The 14178-nt window shown below is 34.6% G+C and overlaps 1 pseudogene; it reads right to left on the reverse strand.

Annotated features, from left to right (window-relative positions):
* Positions 1–1562: 1562 nt before the first annotated feature.
* Positions 1563–1654, reverse strand: LOC136137907 (U6 spliceosomal RNA; annotated as a pseudogene).
* Positions 1655–14178: the final 12524 nt, after the last annotated feature.

A 14178-nucleotide genomic window follows, 5' to 3' on the forward strand; every position in this document is an offset into this window, starting at 1 on the left:
GTGTAGCCACCTTAGGGATGAGAAGTAGCCCTTGGGCTTACTAGTATATAAATCACAAGATTAGGAAATGCAAAGAAAAATAGCTCCCTCAAGGCTATAAATGTTATAGTGAGTTGAAGGCTATAGCCAAGCTAAGAACTATTCATGAACCGATCAGCAATACTCTTGCAAAAGATACACTGTATACAGAGAGGTAGAGAAGTTGTTAATGCTCTTTTTTTGACAGCACAGGATCTGATGAGCCAGTGAGCACAAAAACAAGATAAAGGAGAATAAAATTTCAGTACAATCCACCAATCACACAAACGTCAGATTTGGAAGACCAATGTTCTAACTTTAAATTAACTGCCAGGGAAAAACGTAAAATCAAAGCACTTGAGAGTGATCTGTAAGCTGGCATAAATGAAGTACATGGATCTTATATTATTACAAGAATCAATATATTTTAAGGGTACATTATAAGCCATAAAAATAATCTTAAGACGCTGAAAGACTTTAAAAGCTAATCAAACAAAAGTCTTAGAAATCCTACTGAAGACCACATATTAGAACAAATTAACATTTATATGCATGCTGATATATTTTAATTTGATAATACCCACTTCATTGACTATCAAATGGAGTGAGGTTCAATGAAGGAGGTGAGTTTCATAAAGAGTTTTGAAGGATTATGGCTAGAAATGTATTTGAGAATAGTTAGATGTATGGACCTCAGTTTTGCAGTACTCTATTAACACGACTGTTAGTTAAAAATGAGATAGTCCACAAAAAAAAAATATTGTCTCCACTTGCAAATAGTCATAAAAAAATATAGCCCAAATGAACTGCCAGGCTTTTATTCTGAGAAAATACAAAAACAAGTTTTATTTTGTTTCCAAAAATTCACTCATACATATTTGTTTCAGAGGAGTCTCTTTGATAAGTGATTCTTATATACTGTCAATCTGTTGAAAAAATGAAAGACTATATTAACTTTATGTTCTTTGATTGCATTATTCATTGGTTCTACTATGGTTTGAACTTTTTTGAAATGTGGAATATAGTAGAGCATTCACTAAACACCTTTCTCAGAAATGTTTATTGATGCTCTTTGCTTTGTGTTAATAACATCTGAATTGCCAGCTTTACTCTTCATACTGAAGCCAACCTCAACACAAGCTTTGGCTACAGTGAGTGGGCCTTAAACCTCAGTCTGTTACACTCAGCAACTCTGTGTGCTTCTTCCCCATTGTAGAGGGACTTCTTGAATTCTAACTTGTACCGTGTAGCTCAGTCATGCTGGGTTCTTACACCCAGCTTTGCCTTTTCGATCTCTCTCGCTCAAGGGCATGGGATTTTCCAAAGAGCTTTAGAAACTGGTTGGGTGTCACTTCTACCTAAATATACTTACTAAAACTTTCCAACAGGTGACTGCTTTTATTATGTTTAAGGTATAGCAAATTATATCTTTGGACACCATGATCTTGAAGGAAGACCATTCCTAAAGAGGCCAGTCAATTGCACAACCAGGTTGGTTTATTTCAGATTCAGCCTTAACCATTCTCAGATTATTATTATTTTTTTTTAATATGGAACACTTCAAGAACCCTTGCACAGGATCCAGGCTAATCTTCTCTGTATGATTCTAATTTTAGTATATGTGCTGTCAAAGCAAGCATCATTCTCAGATTATTCTCTCAGATTATTCTGTTTCCATATTATTTTGCCTCATAAGTAAGGGCACATAGGACATAATAATACATCTCCAGGATTCAGAAACACTTAGACGATATTTCTTTGTTGAGTCTTTGTCTTTTAGTACTAATTTATCTATTTACAAATACATGTCTCTACCATGGGTTTCTCTAAGGTAGAAATACCTTTTTTCCCTTGTATCAACATTACATAACAATGTGGTAAGTATTTAATAAGCCACTGAAAAGTTACATGTCTGAAGTTCACAGTAATAATAATAATATGGAAGTAATAAAGTTCAATAATTGTTATAAAAATATAGATATCATAGCTACTTATATCTTAAATAATTACTAGTTTTTGATGAAAGATATATATCAGAGTTGTATTTTTTTAATTGAATAATTGTCTTTTTTATTGAGTCATTAATGGATGTTTGTTTAGTTTTCATAATTAAGATAAAACAACTATCAGAATTTTGCTTCTACATATTCGGTCACTCCTTATGTATATTACATACATTTGTATATGTTCTGTATATTCTAGTTTGTAATCAGTTTTTTAACATAAAAATAAAACCCATGTTTGTTTTGCTCAGTATCTCCACAATCTGTAAGTTTTGCTTTCAATATGTCTTTTATATTTTATTTAACCACTCCTGTAATTAAATAATCCCATATTAGTGTATGTTTTAGGTTTCTTTTCACTTTTCAGGATAAATGTCATATAACACAACTTGGCCACAGCTTAATTCTCTTATAATAAGTAGCTGTAAATATGTTGTTGAGTAAATTGTATGCATTTAAAATGTTAATATACATTGCTAAACATATAAATATGCTATTAATTTTAAAATTCCTAACAGTAGTTTGTATCTCTTGCTTTCTCACTCTCTCATTTAAATTATTAGACATTTAAGTTGGTCAATTCTTCAGATTGTTGCACACTACTATCAGCTATTAATTATCATTAGTTTTATTTTAATTTTTCTTATTTCCTTCTCATCCATATTCCCCAATCATATTTGTATTCCCCTCCCTCACACAAACACCCTTTGAATGTGTTTGATATATACCTTTAGATACATACATTATTCTGAAATATAACATGTTCCTTTGTCTCTGTATTTTTGATTTACAGAAATGATATCCTGCTTGAGAGCTCATTATTTTTCTTATCTATTATTCTCAACAGTATATTCTATAAGATCTATTGGTACTTCTGAGAGTACATTGAGTTCATGCTCTTAACACTGCATATTTCACATTTGCTTTTGTTCTCTAGTGATGAGAACTTAGGTTGTCCCTAACTCCCTCTACCAGAAAAAAATGAGACAATAAATGTGTAAATATATATTTTTTTCAGACTGATACTAGTGATAGGGGTGTTAGAGGTTCTAGGTATAGCTAATTTTAATAACTACTTTCAAAATTCTCTCTATGATGGCTAATCATCTAAATTACACTCTTTACTACACACTATGCATTTTTCTCCATATATTTATCAAAACTTGGTGTTATCTGATTTTCTATCATTTGCCAATCTGGTGTTCATAAATTCTTAACTTATTCCTTTTCTATTTATACTACTTTAATCCTTAGTGAGAATGAGCACCTCCTTATAAACATGTTAGTAATTTGAATTTTGGTATCTCCTGGATCTTATGGCCCACGTGGCAGAGCACCTGTCTTGACATCCTAGACCTGTTGTACAGTCTTTTATTGTTTTAGGCCCCAATCAAAACTAGCATTCCTCAGGTCACTGGGTAAATGGCCCACTGTAACACACCCAAGTGGGGGATATATTGCCTCCAAAATCCAAAGATGCCCACTAGACATGGAGCCTCTTTTTTTGGTTACAGGAGGGGACAGATGTGACAACTTATCCTTCACTTTAGAACAGGTGTCTTGAAATGCCTTACACCACAGGATCCCTGGACATTTTACTGAAGTGGAAGTCTACTGAGTTTTTGTGGAATTGATTTCTCAGTTTTTGACATGCAAATACATTAAGTCTAGAGTAGTTGCTACTTCTTGCTCATTAGATCTAATCAGCACAATCTCACCGATATGATAAACTAATGCCATGTCTTGGGAAATGGAAATGTGATCAAGGTCCCTACAGACTAAATTATAATGTTAAGGCTGGAGATAGCCCTTGAGGTAGAACAGTGAGAGCAAACTCCTTGTAATTTTTTTACTACTGGGTATCAAGAAAGAAGCACTGGCTGCATACTAAGTACCAGGGGATGTGTTAATTTGCTGAAGCGATGAAATCACATCTGGAAGAACAGCTGCAATTGGAGCCACCATTTGGTTAATTTTACAAGAATCCACTGTCACTCTTCAAAATCCATCTGTTTTCTGCACAGGATAAATAAGGCAAGTTGAATAAGGATGCAGTGGGAATCAATACCTCTTCACCTCTCAAGTCCCTGATAGTGGCAGTAATCACAGAAATACTTTCATAAATGTGATATGGTTTTTGTTGACTATTTATCCTAACTAGAGGCAGTCCTAGTGGTTTCCATTTGGCCTTTCCTACCTCACTCCACAGGTAAAGGAACCAGTGTGTGGTTTCTTCCAATTAAACAATCTAGAACTAGAGAAATAACCACAATGTAGACCCAGATCCACTAGACCCAACGTAAGGTGGACCTGAGCTAAAACACCATTTATCACCTGATGTTAATAAAACCCTACTCTGAGTAATAGACCACAATGACTTATAGATCTCCTGGAATTAGTGTCATTTCAGAGCCAATATTCAGTAATTCTCAAAAAATCTGAACATTTCCTTTTCCCCAATCCTTAGTAAATCTGGTAAAAGGGCATATGTCCCTTTCAAGAAGTCTGGGAGAAAGATTGACTGTATGAATTTTGGTGATGTAGCTGGATTCTTTCTCAAGAGGAGTTAGCCTTTTCATTCAAGGAATTCTGGGTCTATAAATGGGTTCAACATCTGGTAATTGATCGGGGGGACATAGTTCTCTGTTTTGGTGATTAAAGTTAGAGTTTGGTCTAACTCAATCTAAAGCTCTGACTACATTTCATAAAGTCAGAATTTCATAGACTCCCTATCTCTCAAATATTCTGGTTACTTCTTTGACTCCACTGTCCATTATGGCAACCAGACTCATCTTGTCTCTGGTGACTGAGTTCTGCCCATTTTTTCCTGACACTCTGGGATCCAGTTACTCCCATTTTATATAAGGATCTCTGTGCACTAGCAGCAATTTCCACTGTAATTTCTGGCCTACAGAGAAGAGATACCAAAGATCTCTTCAAAGATGCTGAGGCTCATCTCACAAATTATTTCTCAAAGTAATGTGAAAGGTGTGTTTTCTGGACCCTCTTGAAGTGGGTGAGCAACTCTTCCATGATTAATGTGCTTTAACATTCCAATATTCCTAAGCCTTTCAACACCTTCCTTTACAGTATATCAGAGAAGTTCTTGCATTTTAGCTTCACGTAGTATAAGTTATTTTTTGATCCATGTTTCAGGCAACCAACCAAACATACTGTTAGAGCTCTTTCTAATCCATCAAGCTGAAAAATTGAATCCAGAACCTTTGCTTACTTGGCCCATATTAATAAATCCAGAGTGAACCAACTATATATTTCTTTTACCATTTTCCTTCACTCTTTTTATCCTTTCCTAAACATATTCCCCAGATTTCTGTCTATATCCATTGGCATGCAGTATACCTCCTTATAGGACACATGTTTTACTTCAACCTTTATGACCTGCTGGGACTTGAGTGTAGTTATAGGTCTAGAAGCTAAGATAGATGATGTGGATGAGTCCTGAGAAGAATCAGCAATGTCTTCAAAGGCAACCACTTCAAAATAGGCCATTAGTTTCTTCAGGCAAATCACGGTTAACCTCCTCAGTCTGTAGTGAAAGAAAGACTGCTTTTATTATCAAAGAAGACTCAACAGAATTTAGGGGTTCAATGTTCACAGCTTCACCAGGATCTTGCCATTTCAATTTTCAAGATCCCATTCCTTCCTAATGAATGCCCTCTCTTTAACAGAAGATATCCTATTGAGATGGTCGAGAATTCAGTTTGTGTTATGATCTACCATTCACAGGATGTGGCACTGTAATTGTTTTTTGGAATATCAGTCCTATAGCCACAGGAAATAGGGCTTGTTTCAGGGCAGAATAGAAGTTTTCAGGTAATGTACTCAGGGCTTGAACTAGGAATTTGATGTGTTCATCCCTTCTTTCTCCCAGTTTCTCCACTGCAGTTAGGAACTAAAAGCCACTCTCAGTGTACTCCTTATTTTAAGCCAAATGTTCTAAAGTATGAAATACATAGTTACCTAGAGTCTTACCATATATATATATATATATATATATATATATATATATATATATATATATATATATTGTTAACAGATCCCAATGGTGATATTTTGTGCACCTCTAATGCTGCACCTGCCCATGGGCTACCAATGTTCTCTTCATTAGTGAAAATAGAGTAATATGTACCTCTAATCAGATTAGTAGAACCAATTCCAGAAAACCCAGAATCTGCTGAGAAAACATATCCTTTAGAGCCACTTGTAACAAATTATCACAGAGTAGTTTATTTATTTTATTTATTTATTTTTTTGCAGTATGTGGGCCTCTCACTGTTGTGGCCTTCTCCCATTGTGGAGCACAGGCTCCAGACGCGCAGGCTCTGGACGCGCAGGCTCCACGCGCAGGCTCAACGGCCATGGCTCACAGGCCTAGCTGCTCCGCAGCATGTGGGATCTTCCCTGACCGGGGCACGAACCCATGTCCCCTGCATCGGCAGGCGGACTCTCAACCACTGCGCCACCAGGGAAGCCCCATAGAGTAGTTTAAAATAAGAGAAATGTACTCTCTCCCAGTTCTGGGGGCCAGAAATTGAAATCAAGGTGTCAGTAAGGCTGCAGTCTTTCACAGTTGATTGTTGCTTTTGTCTTTCCTTGACTCATGGCTGCATCTCTCTCTGCTCCATCTTCATATCACTTTCTCCTTTGTGTAACTGTGTATAAAATTTTCCTCTGCCTCTGTTTTACTTGTGATGACATTTAGGGCCCACTTTCATAATCCAGGATAATCTCTTCCTTTCCAGATTCTTAACCACTATTTTTGCCACATAAGCTAATAGTCACTATTTTACCATATAAGGTAATACTTATGGGTCCAGAAATTAGGACATGACCAATATTTTGTGGGGAGGGGTCACCATGCAGCCCACTACATTCATTATTTATAAGATCTTGTACCAGTCAATTTCACTCTGTCTTGCTTAAACCATGGCATTGTGGTTTGCCTTTGTTAAGAAAAACTATTTTTACTATTTTTTTCCTGATGTTATGAATAATATCTCATTTTCTATTATATTTTAATTAACTATTGATGGTGCAGAAAAATACAGATGGTTTTATAAATTGACGTTTCATACAAGACATTTGCTAAATTTTGTCAGAGTTCTAGAAATGTCTCAATCCAATTGAGGTTTCTATATAGATAATCATAACATCTACAAACAATAGTACTTTAACTTCTGCCTACCAATTTTTGCAGCTGTTATATCTTATTTTTAAAAATAATTTTGCTGCCTGTAAATTCTAATCTTATGTTTATTAGTAGTGGCAATAATAAGAATCTTTATCTTGTTTCAGATCCTATGGGAAATATTTCCAATAATTTTTCATTAAGAATCATGTTTGTTAATCAAACATAAAAGTAGAGAGTACAATGGTACTTTCAAAAGGCTAGGAAGAAGGGAAGATGAGGAGATGTCAATGAAAGGATACAAAGTTTCATTTATACAAGGTAAAATCTCTGGAGATCTACTGAACAAAAAACATAGGGCCTCTGGTTAAAAATACAATATTGTATACTTAAAAAATTGCTGGGCTTCCCTGGTGGCGCAGTGGTTGAGAGCCTGCCTGCTGATGCAGGGACAACGGGTTCGTGCCCCGGTCCGGGAAGATCCCACATGCCGCGGAGCGGCTGGGCCCGTGAGCCATGGCCGCTGAGCCTGTGCGTCCGGAGCCAGTGCTCCGCAACGGGAGAGGCCACAACAGTGAGAGGCCCGCGTACAGCAAAAAAAAAAAAAAAAAAAAAAAAATTGCTAAGGGGGTAGGTATAATGTTAAGTACTCTTACTACAAATAAAAAAAACAAACAAACAAGAAATAACATTTGTTATTAATTTTTTTATTTACACACTGGGCCAAGTTAAGAAAGTTTCTCTCTATTCCATATATTCTTGTCTCAAGCATATTAATAACATTGTAGTAATTTTGTATATATACTTCCTTTTTATTATGTGATTAGCACATCTCTTTGTGAGAGGTAAATTTAAAACTACAATAGCTTATTTACTCTTTCCATCTTCAATTTTTTGTTTTTTTTTTAAATACTATCGAAGGCTATGTATATAAGGTACATATATATTTAAAGCTGTTATAACTTTTGAATCTTTTTCATTTACAGGTATTTAAAGTATTACTACTTATGATAATTTAGCTTAAATTATATATAATTTAATACTAAAATTTCTTTATTGAGTTATTTTGAGGTTTATGTTTGCCTGTTGTATTTGGCTTTAACAGTGTAGTTTCAGAATTATGTATCCTTTTTAGTTCAGTGAATTTCTTACACACAATATATTGAATTTTTTCCCTTATGTAGTATCTCTTCTAATTGATGGGGCTTCCTTATGTAATGGACTAAATGATGGTCCTCAAAAAGATATGTCTACATCCAAATCCCCAGGACCTGTGAATATTACTGTACTTGGCCAAAAAAAAAAAAAAAAATGTGATTAAGTTAGGGCTCTTGAAAAGAGAAATGTATCTTGAATTATCCAGGTGAACCGCAAGTGTGATCATATATATCTTAAAGGAAAGCCTGAGGAAGGTTTAGGACAGACAGAGTAGAAGATAGAAGACAAAGAGAAGGCAATGTGACCATGGAGGTAGAGATTGGGTTGATGCAACCACAATGCAAGGAATGCCTGGATCCACCAGAAGCTGGGAAAGTAAAGGAACAGAGCCTTTGGAAGGAGCACAGCCCTTCTGACACCTTGATATCAGACTTCAGGCCTACAGAACTGTGAGAGAATACCTTTCTGTTGTTTTAAGCCCAAATTGTAGTAATTCGTTACAGCAGTCCTAGGAAATTAATATATCCCATTTACACTTATTGTAAATACTCCTGTGTTACATTAATTTCTGCCATCTTATTAGATGATTTCTCATATAAAAATGTCTTTTGATTCTTAGCGTTCAATTGAATATGTCCGTTTTCTTCCATGGGATTCAAATTTTAAAATCATTAAAGTGTGTTGTATCTGCTTTCTCACATTCTAAGTAGGAAAATTAGCACTGGGTTGTCTTCCTCATAGATTCTTTGTTGTGAGGATTAAATGGTTTACCAGGCCTCAAGTCATTTGGCTCTACTTTGACATGTTCTCATCTCCTAGTAAGTTTAAAAACTTATATTGAGACCTTGGATAACACACACGTATGTATTAGATATAAAGATATCGAATATAGAAAGAAAGAAAGGACTTTTATTCTGAGGTTATTTTATATGAAAATTCAGTCATGAAATGTATAACTGAGATAAGTATGAATGCATATAGATGTACAATACTTGATTTGGTAAAGTAGGTATAGTAAAGACAGGTAAAGCATCAAACAGTTTAAACACAGTAACCTAAGTAAACCAATATGAAATAAATGAAAATAATGAAGTGTCCATTACAATTATTTATGGCATTTCACTGACGAAAAAGATTTTTTACTAACACAACAAGGAGTCATAAACCTCAGTAAACAAAATTGGATGGCAACTTCATAAAATATTAAAATTATACTCTACCTACTACCACCAATATTAGAAATGGCTTGGAGTAATTGCAGATCATGATGCAAGTAAATTATTAGGATATCTTTTCTAAATAAAATCATTATATGACATTTGAATGAAGAATGAAGAAATAAATAAAGCCTACATGCATTAATGGTTGGGAAGTGATGGAAAATTATTTTATTCTTGTTAGTTTTATTTCTTCTTAATTATATAGAAGAACATAATTAAATAATAAGAACTATGAAAAGTACATTTTATGTCACTATAAAATTTATGTGTTTCTTGGAATTTGAAATAATTAAACATATGTACAGTACATGTTTTATCTCTAAGTAGATGAAAGCTTCATGAAAATATGAGCTAAATAAATTGAAAACTGTTAAGTTTAAATTAAAAATGTTTAATATGTCATAAAGGGATGGGAACATATGCTCATATTTATACTAGTCTGTGGAGTTAGGATGCTTAGTAAGATCTTAAAATGGCATACACTTAAACACAACTTGGTAAGCATTCATTGATTATTTTGTGTGTATGTGTAGAAGTCTCAAATTCATTTATAAACATAAGTAAAATTAGCCAGAAACAATATTACTGGGAATCCATTTGCAGAAAGTACTATCATTAATATATATCTATAAATTTATATAAATGTATAATGAAATAAATAAATATATATATATATATATATGCTATATGTTCTTGGCAGATTTCAGTCTAAGAATATCTAGCTCAATAGCCATGTATGTATTATTAATATTCACTATTTTATGAAAGTTGCTAACATTTACATCTTAATAAAAATAGGCCATGCACTGTTACATTTTTTACTTGTTAATATATTTAGTATTTACAATAACCCTGTGAGGAATGCATTATCATCATCCACATTTTACAAATGAGGAAACAGTAGCAGAAAGAAGTTAAATAATGGCCGAATTCACACAACTAGAAATTGTTCTAGCCCAAATTCAAACCTTGGTAATTTGGTTCTAGAACTGATACTCTTCATCATTTTGTGACATTGACTCTGCAGTGATAACAATTAGAGTCAGTTCTCCAGGAAAATTGTGATAGAAACTGTCAACAAAATATTAACAAGTTGATCTAAGAAAGAAATGGAAAATTTTATTCAAGCCAAATTTGAGGATTATAGTAAGGGCAGAGCATCTCAGAAAGTACTGAGAATGAGGACTGTCTCATCCATGAGAAGTCAAGGCAGAGTTATATAAGTTTTTTGAGACAGAGGGCTATACGTCAAATGACATATTATTGACAGTTTACATAATCCAGATCTAAGCGTCATTGCAGTGGGTTATGTGACCCCTTACAAGATCAAGAAGGGATATTATCTTTTAAGGAGTTGTCTTATTGATGCTAGGAAAATATTGCTCTTTATGGTTGAGCAGATATTCCTGATGATGTGGGAGGTCCGGTTGATACATAATGCAGATACACAATGCACAATATGGGGGGAAGAGGAGGGCAAAGGGCAGAGAAGAATTTTTATGTTTAGATTCTTCTTGTCTTTCCATAAAATATTAATTTTATTTCACAAGACAAAATTTTCCCTCTACACACTCTGTGTTTTTATCATACCCCTCTGTTCCCATAACTCTAAGTAGCACTGGGGTTGCCACCCTTTCTAATTACTCTCAGGATGGCAAATAATAAGATGATATATCACATATTGCTACCTTTATATTTTAACAATCATACTAGAGATGTACCCACAGATTCAAAGAAATAGATCTGAAATTGTTAAATTTTGAAATAACAGCAAGGCCCTGGTGATGATGAAGGCAGGGTTTTGGCAGGTGCATACTTGTCAGCAGGAGATCGTATTTAGTTCTCCTTAAACTGCACCAGAGATACTTAAATTTTTCATCTATTTATATTATTTAGCTAGCACAAAAAGTTTAATATTCTTGCATACTTGTATTAATCAGTGTTCTCCAGAGAAATAAATCCAAGGACAGGAGGAGATGGAGGTCACAGCTCAGCAGGCAGGCAGGCAGGGGTAAATCCTCCCTTCGTCTGTTTTTTGTTCTACTCAGGCCCTCAATGCTTTGGATGATGTTGCCTACACTGGGGAGGACAATCTACTTTACTGAATCCACCAATTTAAATGGTAATCCAATCTAGAAATACCTAGATATAACATTTAATCTCGGTACCCTGTACACTCGGTACACATTGACATATAAATTTAACTATTACAACATTTCATAGGTCATTTAAATGTATAATTGAATTAGACTTCCCAGCGTTTGGGGAAAAAGTAAATTATATTTAACCATTATCTAAAATGACACCGCCCTTGAAGTGGAACTGTACTGGGATATTACTTGAAATGGCCAAATGCCATTTTGCAATTGCCCATAAAATGGTATTTCTTAAGATTTCTGTCCAAATTCAGCATTGGGATGAGCCACCTTCACCCTTGAGATATGTTGTGCTCTAAGGAAGACAGAGTAGTCATCACACAGAAAGACTTTTCAAATGAGGCTCATGTACCGTGAAAGCAAAACAGCTGCTGTGTGGACAACCGAAGGCTTGTGACCTTTGCTACTGGAGAAAAATGTCTGTTGACACTTGGGCTCATTATTTCACACACAGAGCCAGTTGTATGAAAGTTTCCTAGAATAGAAATATCAGTTTCCAACAGATTTTCTTTCTGTTGCAAGGATGTGCTATTTCTCTTTCTCTGAGAGCCATTTTTGAAATTTTGCATAATAAATTTCAGAGACACAAAGTACCTTATGGAATAGGAATGGAAAATCCACTTTCCATTCCTATCACATCAAATCACATTTTTTCCATAACTTCAAAATCAGGCCTTAATGAGGAAAATCAGCCCTCCCATAAAAATAATTTGCTTTCACTTATTCTAAAATCAAAAATCTGTCTAAAAATACTGTGTCTCTCTTTTTTTTCAAATGTATATGTATATATGTATGTTTTACATGTACACTTTATCTTATTTTCTATTAACTCTCATTGTTTTTAAGAGGTATATTTGAATCTCTTCTCCAGAATATTTTACTCCTTCTCATTTATTTACAAACTACATACTTGAATTGTTGCCCAAATGAATATCATAAATTCATTCATGTATGTGTACTAGGGCTTCTTTTCACTATAGATCTCAAAACACTTTCTGAACTATTTAAAGGAATACATTTTATCCTGGATTATACAAAAGAGAACCTGTAAGTCACATTTAAGAACTGATGATAAAGAATCACACAGCTTGATAGTAGAGATCCCTCTAATTTTCTTTGGCATGCACATTGAGAAAAATTGGCAAAAGTCATATATCAAAAAAAAAGAAAAAAGTTCTAGTGTGTGGTGGTGTTTCCAAAATTGCAGCAGCTTGAACAGAGATATCCAACTTTTTTTGTTGCAAGATTGGTGTTGAAATACCAAAAGAAAATTTCCAGCAAACAGAAAAATCTCATTACAGCTACAGAAATAGAAGAAAAGTTTCACCTCAAAGCCCAAAATTTGTGGGCTAGAGATGGAAACAATAGCACATTTTAAAAAACAAACCAAACCAAAAAACACCCAGAGAGAACCCATGTCTCCTCTCACATGTGCGAGGGAGGAATCGTGGAAAATGAGGCGAGAAAACAGACTGTTGGACAACTCTGCTATCATCACTTTTCTTAGTAGAATTCTACACACACTGTTGACTTATAAGAAAGCCCAGAGAAATGATCTAGGTACAAGGGAAATAGAACTCTTGTAATCTCAGTATTCAGAAACAGCTATTTTGGAGGCCTAAATTTTGTGTGATGACTATATTGTTCAGGAAGCTGGCAGAGTTTGTTAAGAGCTTTTCTTTGATGTAGTGGATCTGGCTGTATTAGCTAAATCAGGAAGGAGCCTGGATATAGCCAGAAGTGAAGAAGCTCGGACAAAGGATGGCAGAATATCTATTTTGTGGTTCTGTCACTTTTCCAAGCAGAAATAAAAATTTTTGTACTGTCTGGAAAGCACATGACCCTTAGCCATTCCACTCAATGTTTAATTTGCAACAAATAAACCATTCAGATTAAAGCCTGTGTCTACATTTCTGAGAACAACCAGGTACAAAGGGGGAAAACAAGAGGAAAATACAGTCACCATGTTTATGAGTATGAATCAGTTCTGGAAATTGTGTTTTTTGTTTGAATATGGTTAAGTAAGAAACATAAGTAAAGGGAAAGTGGAACCAGTGAATCCATGAGAGTATAGTGTCAAGGAAGCTAAGGAAAGAGAATGTTTCAAGAAGAAAACTTCTCTTAGAAAAAAGTTGTCAACTGATCCAGATGCTGGGAAGAATATGAGAAATGAAACCAGTTTCTGCATTTAAGATATTCAGATCATTGGTGAATTTATTTATTCAGGGAGTGATGGGAGCAGAAGTTAGGTTAGAGAAAGCTGAAAAGTTACTGGACGGTGTGTGGTAGGTTCAGTAATGCCTCCCACCAAAGATGTCCAGAGATGAGAGATTCCTACCAGGCGGAAATTTACTATCTTAATAAAGGGGAATATCTCACAATGCATATGTAAGTTGAATTATCACATTGTACAATTTAAATATCTTACAATTGTATGTGTCAATTATACTTCAAAGAGCTGAAAAAAAGAGGAA

This window comes from Phocoena phocoena, chromosome 18 (genome assembly GCF_963924675.1).
Source record: "Phocoena phocoena chromosome 18, mPhoPho1.1, whole genome shotgun sequence".
Classification (NCBI taxonomy): domain Eukaryota; kingdom Metazoa; phylum Chordata; class Mammalia; order Artiodactyla; family Phocoenidae; genus Phocoena; species Phocoena phocoena.